Raw genomic sequence first — 16,207 nt, forward strand, 5'->3', positions numbered from 1 at the left:
TGTCGAGCTTACCTACGAACACGCCCTTGCCACCGGGCCCTTCGCCGGTCCCTTCGACCTCTCCACCGTCGCCCGCCTCGCCCTGTCGAGGTTTCTCACGCCCTCCCATCTTGAACGTGCCCTCGCTTTAGGTGTTTGTGCCTGTTTCCCCAGACATAATCCACAACATCTCAATAATACTGCGCAATTATACACTGTTTGTTGTGTGTTTCTCTTCATCCAGTGCTCATGACACAATCCCCGCCATTCCCTGCCACCTGGTGAAATGTGTTCCCCTCCCACCCGACGTCGACTTGGACATGCTTCGTGTGTTCGCCGTGCCCACCGGAGACATCGTCGTTGTCGCTCCGTTCCATCCGCAAACCGCCGGCCTACCTGTCACCGCACAACCAGCATGCCCAGTACGACGCCCAGCTTGCTTCAACGACTTCCAGGTTCAGTGGCCAAACATTCTTTCACAACACCTACCCACACAGCTCCCTGACGACACTATCGAGCTGTCCATGGTCTGGCTCCCGTGGAGCACTCCTGCCGATGCCAGTCACCCCCCCCCCCCCTTTCTCATGAGTACTCCGTACTGTGGAGGGGAGGCCATGTGGCGCCGATGAAATCGACACCAACATTGATATGCATTCATCTTTGGACTCTAACAAGGGGAGGCCGCCAATTGTGAAATTCAGATTCGATTCATACTGCGCATAATAAAAGCTCATGGCCAAAGGTGAAATGTGGCAAAGCGCCAAGATGCACTTCTCAGCCGTTGTCGAGAAAATCGACAGTTAAAAGAAACCGTTGCGATGAAATATATATATATATATATATATATATATATATATATATATATATATATATATATATATATATATATAGACACACACACACACACACACACACACACACACTATTAATGAATTGCTTATGCGTGTTGGTGAAGGCGGATCGCTCTCCAATTGTACCGCCTCCATTTTTCCCCTTTTTTTTAACAGGGTGTACCAAAGCTCTCCCGTCCGCACTGATTTTCGACGATGTTATAAGTTGCGCTAGGGACCGCATCTACCTTCTTTCGAAGTTAGCACGCAACTACGCTGTTATGCGGCAGCTCGTTTCGGCCCATTCAACATCTGTCCTTCAAGTGTAACGAGCGAGTAACGGAGATTATATTTCATACCTGCCACAGCAAATTTGTGTTCGTGGTGTCTCTATTCGAATTCGAACGTTTGACTTACGCTATACGTATTCGTTTCGGAATATCGTTTCTACGTCTTCCGTTAACTATACGTGGATAACATTATGAAGATAATTAATAACATTTGTGAAATACAACTTTGTTTGCGGAAAACATAATGATGTTCGAAGTTTTATATATATATATATATATTTTTTAATTACAAAAAAACAATACTAAAAAAAAAGGTTGCATCGCGCGAGATTCGATCCGGCGATCTTCGGATTACGAACCCGAGCGCTTACCGCTGCGCCACGACGCTGTAGAAAAGTATTAATCGTAGAGAGTATTTCACCGCAACGGTTTCTTTTAACTGTCGATTTTCTCGACAACGGCTGAGAAGTGCATCTTGGTGCTTTGCCACATTACACCTCTGGCCATGAGCTTTTATAATGCGCAGTATGAATCGAATCTGAATTTCACAATTGGCGGCCTCCCCTTGTAAGCTTATCTTTGGCTGTTCCGCCATGTTCAGTTCAGTTCTTTGTGATCCTTGTATTATGTGATAACACATACAAGGATCACAAAGAACTAAACTGAACATAGTGGAACAGCCAAAGATAATGCTTAAGAGTCCAAAGATGAATGCATATCAATGTTGGTGTCGATTTCATCGGCGCCACAAGATTAATGAACTATTGCTACATGGGTGTGATTACTGGTGCAACCAACCCGGTAATCCTCCTCAAAATTTTGCTAGCAGATGCGTTTCCCCAAAAGATTACGCCATATGGCAGTAAGGATTCTGCCTCAGCGAAGTATACATCTTTTAGTGTCTCTTTCGATGTGCAATCAGAAAGAATTTTGATAGTATAGCAAATGGTATTTAATTCATTTGTAATGTATTTTGTACGTTGGACCCATCTTAGATCTTCTTGGATCCATATCCCAAGAAATTTTGTAGAGCTTACATTTTTGAGAGTTCTAGTAAACAACTCTGTCTGGTGCTAGTGGACATTTATTTTGCACTGTGTGTATATGCACTGTAACTGTTTTTTCTGTGTTTATTACTAAGTTGTTACCAGAAAATCAGTCTGTAATGTGGTGGTACAATTTTTAATCTCATGTAGTAATTCTTCTTTGGTCCTTCATTTTATTATCACATTTGTGTTATCTGCAAATTTTATGTAATTATGGCATGGGCTAGTAGGTTCCAAGTCATTTACAAAGAGTAGAAACAGAACTGGTCCTAGAATGGAGCCTTGTGGTACACCATACTTGATACTCTTCTTTTCTGAGCAGTAGGACTTTATCTTGTTCCCTTCTTGGATAGTAAGCTCAATTATTTGCTCTCTGTTTTGGAGATATGATTTTATCCATTCCTAGGCCGGGCCCCTAATACCTACAGATTTCTCCCACTGATTTTTATTTAATGCATCAGTGAATTGTTTTTAATTAAATTCAGAGTTTCAATGATTGGCAAATTCATGTGTGAGAGCGCTATGACTTATGGAATCAGATAAAATACTCAGTCTCCAGTGCGATTTTGAAAAATTTGTATTTAAAGAATGATGATGACATCTACCTACATCTACATCTACATTGATACTCCGCAAGCCACCCAACGGTGTGTGGCAGAGGGCACTTTACGTGCCACTGTCATTACCTCCCTTTCCTGTTCCAGTCACGTATGGTTCGCGGGAAGAACGACTGTCTGAAAGCCTCCGTGCGCGCTCTAATCTCTCTAATTTTACATTCGTGATCTCCTCGGGAGGTATAAGTAGGGGGAAGCAATATATTCGATACCTCATCCAGAAACGCACCCTCTCGAAACCTGGCGAGCAAGCTACACCGCGATGCAGAGCGCCTCTCTTGCAGAGTCTGCCACTTGAGTTTATTAAACATCTCCGTAACGCTATCACGGTTACCAAATAACCCTGTGACGAAACGCGCCGCTCTTCTTTGGATCTTCTCTATCTTCTCCGTCAGACTGATCTGGTACGGATCCCACACTGATGAGCAATACTCAAGTATAGGTCGAACGAGTGTTTTGTAAGCCACCTCCTTTGTTGATGGACTACATTTTCTAAGCACTCTCCCAATGAATCTCAACCTGGTACCCGCCTTACCAACAATTAATTTTATATGATCATTCCACTTCAAATCGTTCCGCGCGCACACTCCCAGATATTTTACAGAAGTAACTGCTACCAGTGTTTGTTCCGCTATCATATAATCATACAATAAAGGATCCTTCTTTCTATGTATTCGCAATACATTGCATTTGTCTATGTTAAGGGTCAGTTACCACTCCCTGCACCAAGTGCCTATCCGCTGCAGATCTTCCTGCATTTCGCTACAATTTTCTAATGCTGCAACTTCTCTGTATACTACAGCATCATCCGCGAAAAGCCGCATGGAACTTCCGACACTATCTACTAAGTCATTTATATATATTGTGAAAAGCAATGGTCCCATAACACTCCCCTGTGGCACGCCAGAGGTTACTTTAACGTCTGTAGACGTCTCTCCATTGATAACAACATGCTGTGTTCTGTTTGCTAAAACCTCTTCAATCCAGCCACACAGCTGGTCTGATATTCCGTAGGCTCTTACTTTGTTTATCAGGCGACAGTGCGGAACTGTATCGAACGCCTTCCGGAAGTCAAGAAAAATAGCACCTACCTGGGAGCCTGTATCTAATATTTTCTGGGTCTCATGAACAAATAAGGCGAGTTGGGTCTCACACGATCGCTGTTTCCGGAATCCATGTTGATTCCTACATAGTAGATTCTGGGTTTCCAGAAATGACATGATACGCGAGCAAAAAACATGTTCTAAAATTCTACAAGAGATCGACGTAAGAGATATAGGTCTATAGTTTTGCGCATCTGCTCGACGACCCTTCTTGAAGACTGGGACTATCTGTGCTCTTTTCCAATCATTTGGAACCCTCCGTTCCTCTAGAGACTTGCGGTACACGGCTGTTAGAAGGGGGGCAAGTTCTTTCACGTACTCTGTGTAGAATCGAATTGGTATCCCGTCAGGTCCAGTGGACTTTCCTCTATTGAGTGATTCCAGTTGCTTTTCTATTCCTTTGACACTTATTTCGATGTCAGCCATTTTTTCGTTTGTGCGAGGATTTAGAGAAGGAACTGCAGTGTGGTCTTCCTCTGTGAAACAGCTTTGGAAAAAGGTGTTTAGTATTTCAGCTTTACGCGTGTCATCCTCTGTTTCAATGCCATCATCATCCCGTAGTGTCTGGATATGCTGTTTCGAGCCACTTACTGATTTAACGTAAGACCAGAACTTCCTAGGATTTTCTGTCAAGTCGGTACATAGAATTTTACTTTCGAATTCAATGAACGCTTCACGCATAGCCCTCCTTACGCTAACTTTGACATCGTTTAGCTTCTGTTTGTCTGAGAGGTTTTGGCTGCATTTATACTTGGAGTGGAGCTCTCTTTGCTTTCGCAGTAGTTTCCTAACTTTGTTGTTGTACCACGGTGGGTTTTTCCCATCCCTCACAGTTTTACTCAGCACGTACCTGTCTAAAACGCATTTTACGATTGCCTTGAACTTTTTCCATAAACACTCAACATTGTCAGTGCCGGAACAGAAATTTTCGTTTTGATCTGTTAGGTAGTCTGAAATCTGCCTTCTATTACTCTTGCTAAACAGATAAACCTTCCTCCCTTTTTTTATATTCCTATTAACTTCCATATTCAGGGATGCTGCAACGGCCTTATGATCACTGATTCCCTGTTCTGTACATACAGAGTCGAAAAGTTCGGGTCTGTTTGTTATCAGTAGGTCCAAGATGTTATCTCCACGAGTCGGTTCTCTGTTTAATTGCTCGAGGTATTTTTCGGATAGTGCACTCAATATAATGTCACTCGATGCTCTGTCCCTACCATCCGTCCTAAACATCTGAGTGTCCCAGTCTATATCTGGTAAATTGAAATCTCCACCTAAGACTATAACATGCTGAGAAAATTTATGTGAAATGTATTCCAAATTTTCTCTCAGTTGTTCTGCCACTAATGCTGCTGAGTCGGGAGGTCGGTAAAAGGAGCCAATTATTAACCTAGTTCGGTTGTTTAGTGTAACCTCCACCCATAATAATTCACAGGAACTATCCACTTCTACTTCACTACAGGATAAACTACTACTAACAGCGACGAACACTCCACCACCGGTTGCATCCAATCTATCCTTTCTAAACACCGTCTGTACCTTTGTAAAAATTTCGGCAGAATGCCAGCTTTCTGTACCTATAACGATTTCAGCTTCGGTGCTTTCTATCAGCGCTTGAAGTTCCGGTACTTTACCAACGCAGCTTAGACAGTTGACAATTACAATACCGATTGCTGCTTGGTCCCCGCATGTCCTGACTTTGCCCCGCACCCGTTGAGGCTGTTGCCCTTTCTGTACTTGCCCAAGGCCATCTAACCTAAAAAACCGCCCAGCCCACGCCACGCAACCCCTGCTACCCGTGTAGCCGCATGTTGCGTGTAGTGGACTCCTGACCTATCCAGCGGAACCCGAAACCCCTCCACCCTATGGCGCAAGTCGAGGAATCTGCAGCCCACACGGTCGCAGAACCGGCTCAGCCTCTGATTCAGACCCTCCACTCGTCTCTGTACCAAAGGTCCGCAGTCAGTCCTGTCGACGATGCTGCAGATGGTGAGCTCTGCTTTCATCCCGCTAGCGAGACTGGCAGTCTTCACCAAATCAGATAGCCGCCTCAAGCCAGAGAGGATTTCCTCCGATCCATAGCGACACACATCATTGGTGCCGACATGAGCGACCACCTGCAGATGGGTGCACCCTGTACCCTTCATGGCATCCGGAAGGACCCTTTCCACATCTGGAATGACTCCCCCCGGTATGCACACGGAGTGCACATTGGTTTTCTTCCCCTCCCTTGCTGCCATTTCCCTAAGGGGCCCCATTACGCGCCTGACGTTGGAGCTCCCAACTACCAGTAAGCCCACCCTCTGCAACTGCCCGGATCTTGCAGACTGAGGGGCAACCTCTGGAACAGGACAAGCAGCCGTGTCAGGCCAAAGATCAGTATCAGCCTGAGACAGAGCCTGAAACCGGTTCGTCAGACAAACTGGAGAGGCTTTCCGTTCAGCCCTCCAGAATGTCTTTCGCCCCCTGCCACACCTTGAAACGACCTCCCACTCTACCACAGGTGAGGGATCAGCCTCAATGCGGGCAGTATCCCGGGCAACCACAGTCGTAGTCCGATCAGGGGATGCGTGGGACGAGCTGGCCGTCCCCGACAAACCCCCATCCGGACCCCCACAGTGATGCCCATTGGCAACAGCCTCAAGCTGTGTGACCGAAGCCAACACTGCCTGAAGCTGGGAGCAAAGGGATGCCAACTCAGCCTGCATCCGAACACAGCAGTTGCAGTCCCTATCCATGCTAAAAACTGTTTTGTAAAGAACGTCTGAACTAATCTACAGAGACCGCAAACAAATCGACAAAATTTAAACGGTTATTAAAATACAAGATTGCCTAGTAAATGCAGTAATGCTGCTACTTGCGCACTGCTGACACTGCTCGGCGGCGGAAGGAGACTAAGCGAAATTACACTATTCAGGTACTAAAACGCGATGCTACACTCTCAAATACTATAATACGCCCGAAATTTATGAATTAAACAATGCAAGTACCAAGAACACGCAAAGAAATTAAGAATTAAACTATGTAACAAATGAGTGAGCTAAGAGTATACGACTTGCTGCTGCAGCTGCTTATCCAGCGGCGGCACGGAGCACACTGACTGTGACCAACCGACACTGGCCGTTCAAAACAAAAACAGTAGACAAACGACTACGCGAATTTACACTATTCAGGTACTAAAACGCGATGCTACAACTCTCAAATACTATAATACGCCCTAAATTTATGAATTAAACAATGCAAGTACCAAAAACACGCAAAGAAATTAAGAATTAAACTATGTAACAAATGAGTGAGTTAAGAGTATACGACTTGCTGCTGCAGCTGCTTATCCAGCGGCGGCACGGAGCACACTGACTGTGACCAACCGACACTGGCCGTTCAAAACAAAAACAGTAGACAAACGACTATGCGAATTTACACTATTCAGGTACTAAAACGCGATGCTACAACTCTCAAATACTATAATACGCCCGAAATTTATGAATTAAACAATGCAAGTACCAAAAACACGCAAAGAAATTAAGAATTAAACTATGTAACAAATGAGTGAGCTAGGAGTATACGACTTGCTGCTCAGCTGCTTATCCAACGGCGGTCCAGTAAGCAGCAGATCTCAAACTTTGCTTCAGTACCACTCAGTAGCAGACAACTTTAGCAGCTCAATGCACTTGCTGGCAGGATGGCTGAGTCGTGGTGTCATCGCACGCCATGCACAGAAGCAGTCAACACACCTCATATGCCCTCCAATAAGACTAATTGCAATATATGTTTTAGATAAATGTTATAATTTAATAAAGGCTTTTAACAAAGTGTGTTATGTATCAGCGTTAGCTGTACTTTTAATTAATTGTCTTTTATCTCTTAGACAATGTCTGTGATAAATTATTCCTGTATCCATCATCCATAGCACGTGGATATATATGGTGCCAAGTAGGTTGAGTAAAATGCTTGATTCCACAGAATGTTGTCAGTAATGTACTGTAGTGCTATTCCTTTTAATGTTACGTTTTCTTTTTAAAAGAAAATTGACTTCTCGCAACTCATGATTAATTGTGTACAATTTTAAGAACCTTAAATTTTAATATTCTCAATCTATAGATCTGCTTCTTGAGGTAAAATTTTAATAATTTTTAAAGTTTAAATAATGTCAATGTATCAACAATTGAATTGGTGATTTCAAAAACATCTCAAATCCTTATTTATAGGAAATTGGTATTTTGTCATGATGTGTAGTGTGAAGTGGAACACAACTAGTGATAGGCCTACTAAGAAGCACCCAACTTTGCATTCAACTCCAATGCAGAAGGGAAAGTAACTACTGCTGTGATTTCAAGAAAATACCAAGTCTAGGACATGGGAAATCTTGAACTCACCATCCATCTTGTGTAATGCTGCTGTCATCAAACAGCTGCAAATGTTTCAAAATGACTGACCATGATGATAACTGCAGTACATTTAATATTGAAAGGAAGTGCAGTGAGAAGGAATTGAAGAAAAAAAATAAAAACTTTTAGAATGGAAGGTAGAGAGTATATTAATTCAGGTTGCAAGAGATAGAAGCACAGAAAACAGGCAGTTCTCACAGGTACATAAATAATTTATTCAGTAGGTTATTTTATTATACAGGTATTTCTTTGTATTTTGTTTTAATATTTTAGAAGTAATTTATTTCATACAAATACCTTAAAGTTACTTAAGAAAACTTTCTAAAGCTAGAGTTTACTGAATTTAATCTGAACTCAGATATACTTCTGTAGTAGATGTCACCTGATTTTATATTAAAGGAAACATTTCCTATGTGTTTATTAAGTGAACATGCTATTGCCAGAAGGTGATCAAGAAAAGGAGATAATTCCAAGCAGCGTGAAATTTTTTATGTTTAGCCCTGCTCTGGAAGGCTGATGAAACCGTAAGTCAGGTATTGTCTTTTTATTCTGTATTCTTTGGAACAATATTTTGTTTGATTTTATTTATTGTATTTATTTATTGTATTTTCAGATTATATTTGGGAAGCAAGAGAGCACTGTATACCATGAAGAATTTGCCAGTATTTTGGAATAATAGGTACTGCAAAAGTAAGACATTTAAAAGACCTTCATAGTGCTTGTATGTCACCCAAAGACAACAGAGGCTGCAACAGTAACAGACCAAGAGAAATAAGAGAGCAAATCGTGATGCTTACACACACTCTTTTCCCTACTGTGTTCAACGTTATGGTTTATGAGCGAAACCGGGATACTTAAGTTCTGAGTTGGATGTAAAGCAAACGTATATGTTGTTTCTGGAGAGAAAAAAAATTAGGAAAAAGTGGCATCGATACGAAGCATTAAAAGTGTTAAGTATGAAAATTACCCGCACTATTATCAGGAACATTTCAATTACCCATTTGGTACACCAAAAACTGATGTATGTGATTTTGGTGAGGAGCATGGTGCAAGATGAGTACTGAAAAAAACAATATGGCCAGAAATATATTGCAAGATGCTATGAAATTTCAGAAAACAAAAACTAAGAGATTTAAAAGAGGTGCTAGAGTATTTTCAGACAATGAAAAATACAGAGGCCATATGTTTCAAATTCTAGTAGAACATTCCTTCACCACACTTTCCAGTCAGTGATGTATCCTGCAAAAGACAGTTGTGACTTCGTAATTTTGAAGTTACAAATTGGAGAAGTGGTTAAAGGTGTGATGTTAACATGGCGAGAGAGCAAAGCAAAAAGAGTGAATGAAGGTTTTTATGTTTAAATATCTATACTGAGAAATATCTTCCTGAAGCCTACAAAGAATTATTTTTATATTCAGATGGGTGCATTGGCCAGAATCATAATACATCCATGATACAATATTTTTTCACCCAGGTATATGTGACAGATTTCAGAAAGTTACTCAGATGTTTCCAGTGAGAGAGCATTAATTCTTTCCTTGTAACCAGCACTTTGCTGTCACTGAAAAGAAGAAAAGAGTGGAGACAACGGAGGTGTACGAAGCATGGAGAGAACTAATCAAGAAAAAGTTTTGCATATACTGTTTGGAAACAGATAAAGTTACTGATTTTCAAACAGGATTTAAGAGTATTTCAAATCCAGCATAACAAAAAACAGAGGTTTTGTGTTACTAAGTATAAACTGTGTAAGTTTAATAGTCACCATGTTAATGAAGTTACTGTTGACACAACAGTGAGTGGGATGATGCCATAGCACTTCTGCATCTTGAAGCCTAAGATTAATCCCATAATCCAATCAGAAGTCAACAAAAGAAACTTGATGATTTTAAATCCCTGTTGAAGTATTTACACCCAGATGCTGTAAAGTTCATTATTTCATTTGGTGGAACTGATGAAGCATAGAATGAACAAAGAGGTTGTGGTGATGTTACAGAAAGACCACACTGTAATAAATCATGGATGTAGACTGCAGCATTAGAGAAATACTTTTGTCATAATGTTTGCTCATAAAACATTATAAATTGGCATAGTTTGTTCTTAATATGTTTGGAGTAGAGGATATTCCAATGGAAAATGGAAATGAGCATTTGGTGTCATTGGCCAGGAGGCCCCTTGCGGGCAAGTCCGGCCACCTTGATGCAGGTCTTATTACATTCGACGCCACGTTGAGCGACCTGTACTCTGGATGGGGATAAAATGATGATGAAGACAACACAACACCCAGTCCCTGAGCAGAGAAAATCCCCGACCCAGTCGGGAATCGAACCCGGACCCATAGGATGGCAAATTGTCATGCTGACCACTCATCTATCAGAGCGGACAGGATATTCCAATAAGATACTACTAGAATTATGATTTTCATTCTTATATTTTGTAATGAGGTATAATGGTCCAATAAACATTCACTAAAGTAGGCTACAGGCACCTCCCGCATGCACAGAGACTACCCACCTGGAGTCAGTTCAAGAAAACTTACAAATGCAAAGCACAGTTTCACGGATGCCACATACTGTTGCTATAGCGGTGACAAGCACAAGATGGGTGTTGTTAGGTTGCCCCTCTTTTGGCCCTTGACCAATTATGTTATTCAGCCAAGTGTAGGCGTTTTCCTGAGCAATAACATCACCCGTGACTTTGCCAAATTAGGACGTCATGAGCCACCTTGACCAAAACTATGATGTTGAAATTCGGGGCATAATCACTGACCCACCGAACCAGTCCTCATTCAAGCGACTGAAGGAGGAGCCAATCTGGCACATTTCATTATCACAGGAACACCATGTGCATGAGTTGCACCAACAGGAATGAGGCAACAGGAGGCCATCTCACTTCATGTGCCACTGCGAAATCTCGCTCATTCCAACATGGTTCTGGACTTGCTGTTGCATGTTATCTGGCTGTACAGCATCCCAGCTCAAGTGCAAGCGGTCATTGCAGCAGAAATAGAAATGTGGTGGATGATGGGGTCCACATGACTGATCTGGTGCATGATGCACTAGCAGTAGTGCTCAACACTGTGGCCATGGCAACCTACAATCCCCAAACTCCAGCAATTTTCACTCCATGGCGACACATGCTTTCCACACCTCTCAGCTCCGATGCCAACCTGCACCAGCTACATCAAAATCTGGCTGTCCAGCTGGCAGCACTCAGCATGCTGGTCAACCGGTTGATGCACTCACATACAGAGGGCAGCAGGTAGTGTAGCGGCAGCAGATCAAGCCACTAGGGACCCAGCTCACACAACCAGCAATGCAACACCAGCCATTATAGTGGTATTCTCTCGACATCAGAACAGCCACCAAATGGGTTTTTTTGGTACTGTGCCCGCTTTGGCAATGACGAAGCAAAGTGCCGGCTGCCCTGTATACACGTAAATGCCAGTTGTGACTGGGCCTAGATGCAACTAGCTGCAGTGCAATATCAAAGCAACCCTTTATGGCACAATGGGCTGGCAATGTCAAATACCTAGTTGACATAGTTTCTGGCCTGTCTGTATTCCATGCACTATGATGAGAGACCACAGGACTGCTGATGCACTGTCTCTTATGGCTGCAAACAATATCACCATAAAAAAGCATAGCACACATCACTGAAATTTGATCCTCGGACTATGCTGCACATTCGCATGGACATTCACTGTGACTGACGTCAACAAGTCAATCCAGAATGAAGAGTTCCTTGGCCACTACAAGCTGCTAACTGATATTGTGAACACCCAAGGGCGGGACAGAAGCAGCAGATCACTTTCTTCAGGATAATACCAATGAGGTTCCCCAGACCGAATGCAGGCATTCTGAACAAATTTCCAGAACTGCTTGGTACACTTACAGAATATCAAACACTCAGTGATCCACTGCATCATAAATACATCTGGTCCACCCACCTCTTGTCACACACGTCAACTCACAACCAATAGATTCACTATAGCAAAGGCTGAGTTTCAGGCCATGCTGCGACAGAGTGTCATTCAACCACCAAGCAGCCCATGGTCCTCTGTCTTGTACTTAGTCCCCAAAAAAGACAATTTGTGGTGCCCATGTGGGGACTACCATGCTTTACATGCATGAACAGTGCCAAATCAATATGTTGTACCATACCTGCAGATTTCAGTTGTGTCTTGGTGAGTTCAGTTACACTGAGTGAAGTAAACTGCGTGAAGGCATCACACAAATTACTGCGGTGCCCGAAGACATTCATATAACAACAATTATCATGTCATCTGGGCTTTTTAAGAGATTGTTCATGACCTCCAGCCTTCAGAATGCTCTCTATGTATTTTTTGCTTTTATGTTTTCGTTTTCTTCAAAGGCATAGGCCTAGAGAAAATGTGAAGCGGTCGCCCAGTGTAGAGGCTGGTCTTACCATCATGTATTTTTTTTTTATTTTCAAATGTTTTTCTTGTTCCTCGGTAAGAGGAGGGACTCGCTCTCTGTTAATGAACGAAGTAGACGCACGTTGTTTTAGACCGTAATCGGTGGTAGCCATTTTGGTTGTGAGGAATAAATAAAAAGTCCGTATTTTGATGTGCATCGAAGGACGAATGTAGTACTATGTTACTAACTGAAAGATTGTATGAATCATTATTCCAAGTAGTACTGTAATAAATAAAAATCCAAGAAGCCCACACGTGTAATATGAAGATCCGATTACAACAGTAATTAGGGACACGGTCATGATTTTGTAGGTGAATACGGCGACGTCAACATAAATCTACAACAAGAGGAAGACTATTTGGTTTATGTGTAATTAATATGAAAAGATTCTTTATCCATTTACAGGCATAGCTCAGCTTACTGCGCTTGTCCGACACACCGGAAAATTAATCTCATTATTTCCATATATCTAAACAATACTTTTTAATTATATTATGAAGTGACGACACGTGACAGGCACGATACGTAGAGGGCAAAACAGTGAGTACTAGTATTGTTAAGACAATGAGTATACATGATGTTAATAATTTCTTGATGTTCCATGTACTCTGATGACGTGACGGAGACAATAGTGTAATACTGGAAAAATACTAACTAAAATAATAATAATAATAATAATAATAAATTAATAGATCAGATGGAAGAAGACAACAATACCAAGAGTGGACAACTAAAAGTACAATAGAGGGAAGTACCAGTTGGAAGACAACAATAAGGTAGGACTGTGAACTGCACGCAGAGTATGCATTCCTAGTAGGCCTATTAGAAAATCCAAGCACCTATTTCCTAAAACACAGAACCCAAAGCTTCAGAGGCTAACGCAATTGCAGTCAAGCAGAGAGAATGGCTTTTCTTTATCAGAACGAAAAGCATATTGAGTGAACACCAATTGAGATTACTGTACATGCATTCTGTCGCGGAAGTAAAATCCAAACAGAGAAAATATTAACTTTGGTAACTGCAGAGACGTAAAGGTTTTCATAATGGATTGACAAAATATTAATGAAACATCATTTAAAAATCATATTACCAATGTAGTAGACTTGCATTTACAAAACGTAACAATGATTGGTTTGGAACCGTCAAGCGGTGATTATTTGGATGCTGGGCGCGACATACCATTGTTGCATTCGACGACCGTGAATATGGAACATTCCATTACAAGCAATACATTGATTAGAAAAGACGAAATTAATGTCACCTCAAGGCAAAGGAATATTTTAAATGGAAGTAGTACAGATGCAGATGCTGACAGACGTAGGCCAAAAGTGACTAGGGAAGATATGCAAGCCTTATTTCGAGCCTTAACAGAAACAATACAATCGGACAAGAACGCAATGAAAACAGACATGATTTCGAAAATGTCGGGTTTAGAGATCAATTCGTACACAGTAAATTCAAAAATGTCGAGTTTAGAAATAATACATGCGGAAATGAACACAATAAATTCAAAGATGTCGAGTTTAGACACAATACAAACAGACAGGAATAATGTAAAAGCAGACATGACCACAGGAAGTCCAAAATCAGGAAGATAAATACAAACATGACACACACATCAGGCGAAGTAAAAAAATTGCGCACATAACTCAATACGAAGTTCACACAGCAATTTCGCAAATCTACAAGGAGGTGGATAGAAAAATTAACGAAGTAGTACAAACTACAGTTCACAATATGAGTGAGAAATTAAAAGGCACAGTGGAAGAAAAAATGGAAACGCTCAAACGCCTGTATAGGCAGGATCTAGCCGGAATCAGAGAAACTCAGTATAATTTACCGGTAATGCGAAAGAATACGCCGGTTAACAAAGATAATGTACAATCAGAAGTAGCGTAACTGCATTCTTTCTGTGACGACTTACCAGAAAATGTTGAGAAAATCACAGTGGAGATACGATTATCTAAGTTAGAACGTAAAAGAATCAACTCAGATATTGTGCAACTTTACGAAACAGTAAAAGATAATACAAAATATGAAAACACAACGTTCTCGGAAAAATGCGTATGCGAACAGCGTACTTATGTGGATGCGGTAAAGGAAGTAACAGGGGAAAGGAAAAAGAAATTTTAAAACGTATAGAACATAATATCAAACAGGTAGAACAAAGATTAATCGACGAAATAGTTAGCAAATAATGTACGGTAATATGATCGCTGGGGGCGGTAAGCGCAGCTATAAACAGCCGTCCGCCGGTGAGAGAAATCAGTGGCACGGACAACAAGGCCCAACCCACGCGCGCTAACGCATGCGGACACGCGATGCGAGCAACGGGCAGAACTTTCATGAGACGCATTCGTCACCACTGCATGTAAATGCTGTTCCGTCCTGCTGGATAGCGTTGTTAATGGACGAGAGTTTAATAAAACACCTACAGTTTCCTGTATTTTCAAATGAAACAAAGCGAACACATCTGGTATTGTTTGAGGCTTTAGGACTGTAGTGCCTCGGACTTGAACAGAAGCTCAAAAGATCAAATAGTGGTAGGACACACAGAAGGTGACGCCTTTTTTGGGCTACAGAGATGTCGGAACTCTGTGAGACATGTGATCAATTTGAGAATGCATTTTTGGATAAATACTGGTCAACAGCTATATACAGGTAGGATAGATTAAGACGAGAGGTGAGAGGTATTCAACCCATTATGACATCATCAAAAATTCGGGAGGGGGGGGGGGGGGGGAAGCTAAGAAACTATTTTGAAACATATCTAAACTAGACCCACTACTGAAATATCCGATATCTCATGTCAATGTATTGAAAATCTTAAAGAACAAATTTCCTGCAAATGTTAGGGAAAAATTAGCAACTATTCACGAATATGATCTTAAGTGTTTTCTCTCAGTGCTCGATTCAATAGATCTAATTCATGAGGATGGGCAAGCCACGCTTGGTTATCGTAATGGTAATGAGCACAACCCAAATGTGAGGAACAACTACGGTAAAGGCAACGGCTTTGGAAACTATAATGGTCGTGTGCGTATGAACGAATGGCATCATTATTCACCGCCGCGCCACAACGGAAACCAGTACAATCGGTTTACCTGTCAGCCACAGGGTGACCTAAGGTATGACAATAAATATCAGCCCCATTGGTACGGCAGTGGCCGAGATAGGAGAAATTCGAAAGAAAACTTTGACAAGGAAATGCAAATTACCAGGATCGAAATGTGGAACACAGGGATCAAAGAGAGAACTGACAGCCCATGAAGTCAAACCGAAACAACCGGGGACACAAACTGGCGAGCACGCGAACATACTGTGAACATAGTAGAAGGGACGGCAGAGAATTAAACAATATCTTTACCGCCCCCAGGAAATAACAATAATCGTTCCTGACTAAGCCATAATTTAAAAACAGATTTTCAAGAGGAAGAAGGTAATGAACTGACATGAACAGAAATAGGAAACAGGAAGTATACACTGAAACAAGCTTACACACACACAGCATATCCGTAATC

This window comes from Schistocerca americana, chromosome 3 (genome assembly GCF_021461395.2).
Source record: "Schistocerca americana isolate TAMUIC-IGC-003095 chromosome 3, iqSchAmer2.1, whole genome shotgun sequence".
NCBI classification, from domain to species: domain Eukaryota; kingdom Metazoa; phylum Arthropoda; class Insecta; order Orthoptera; family Acrididae; genus Schistocerca; species Schistocerca americana.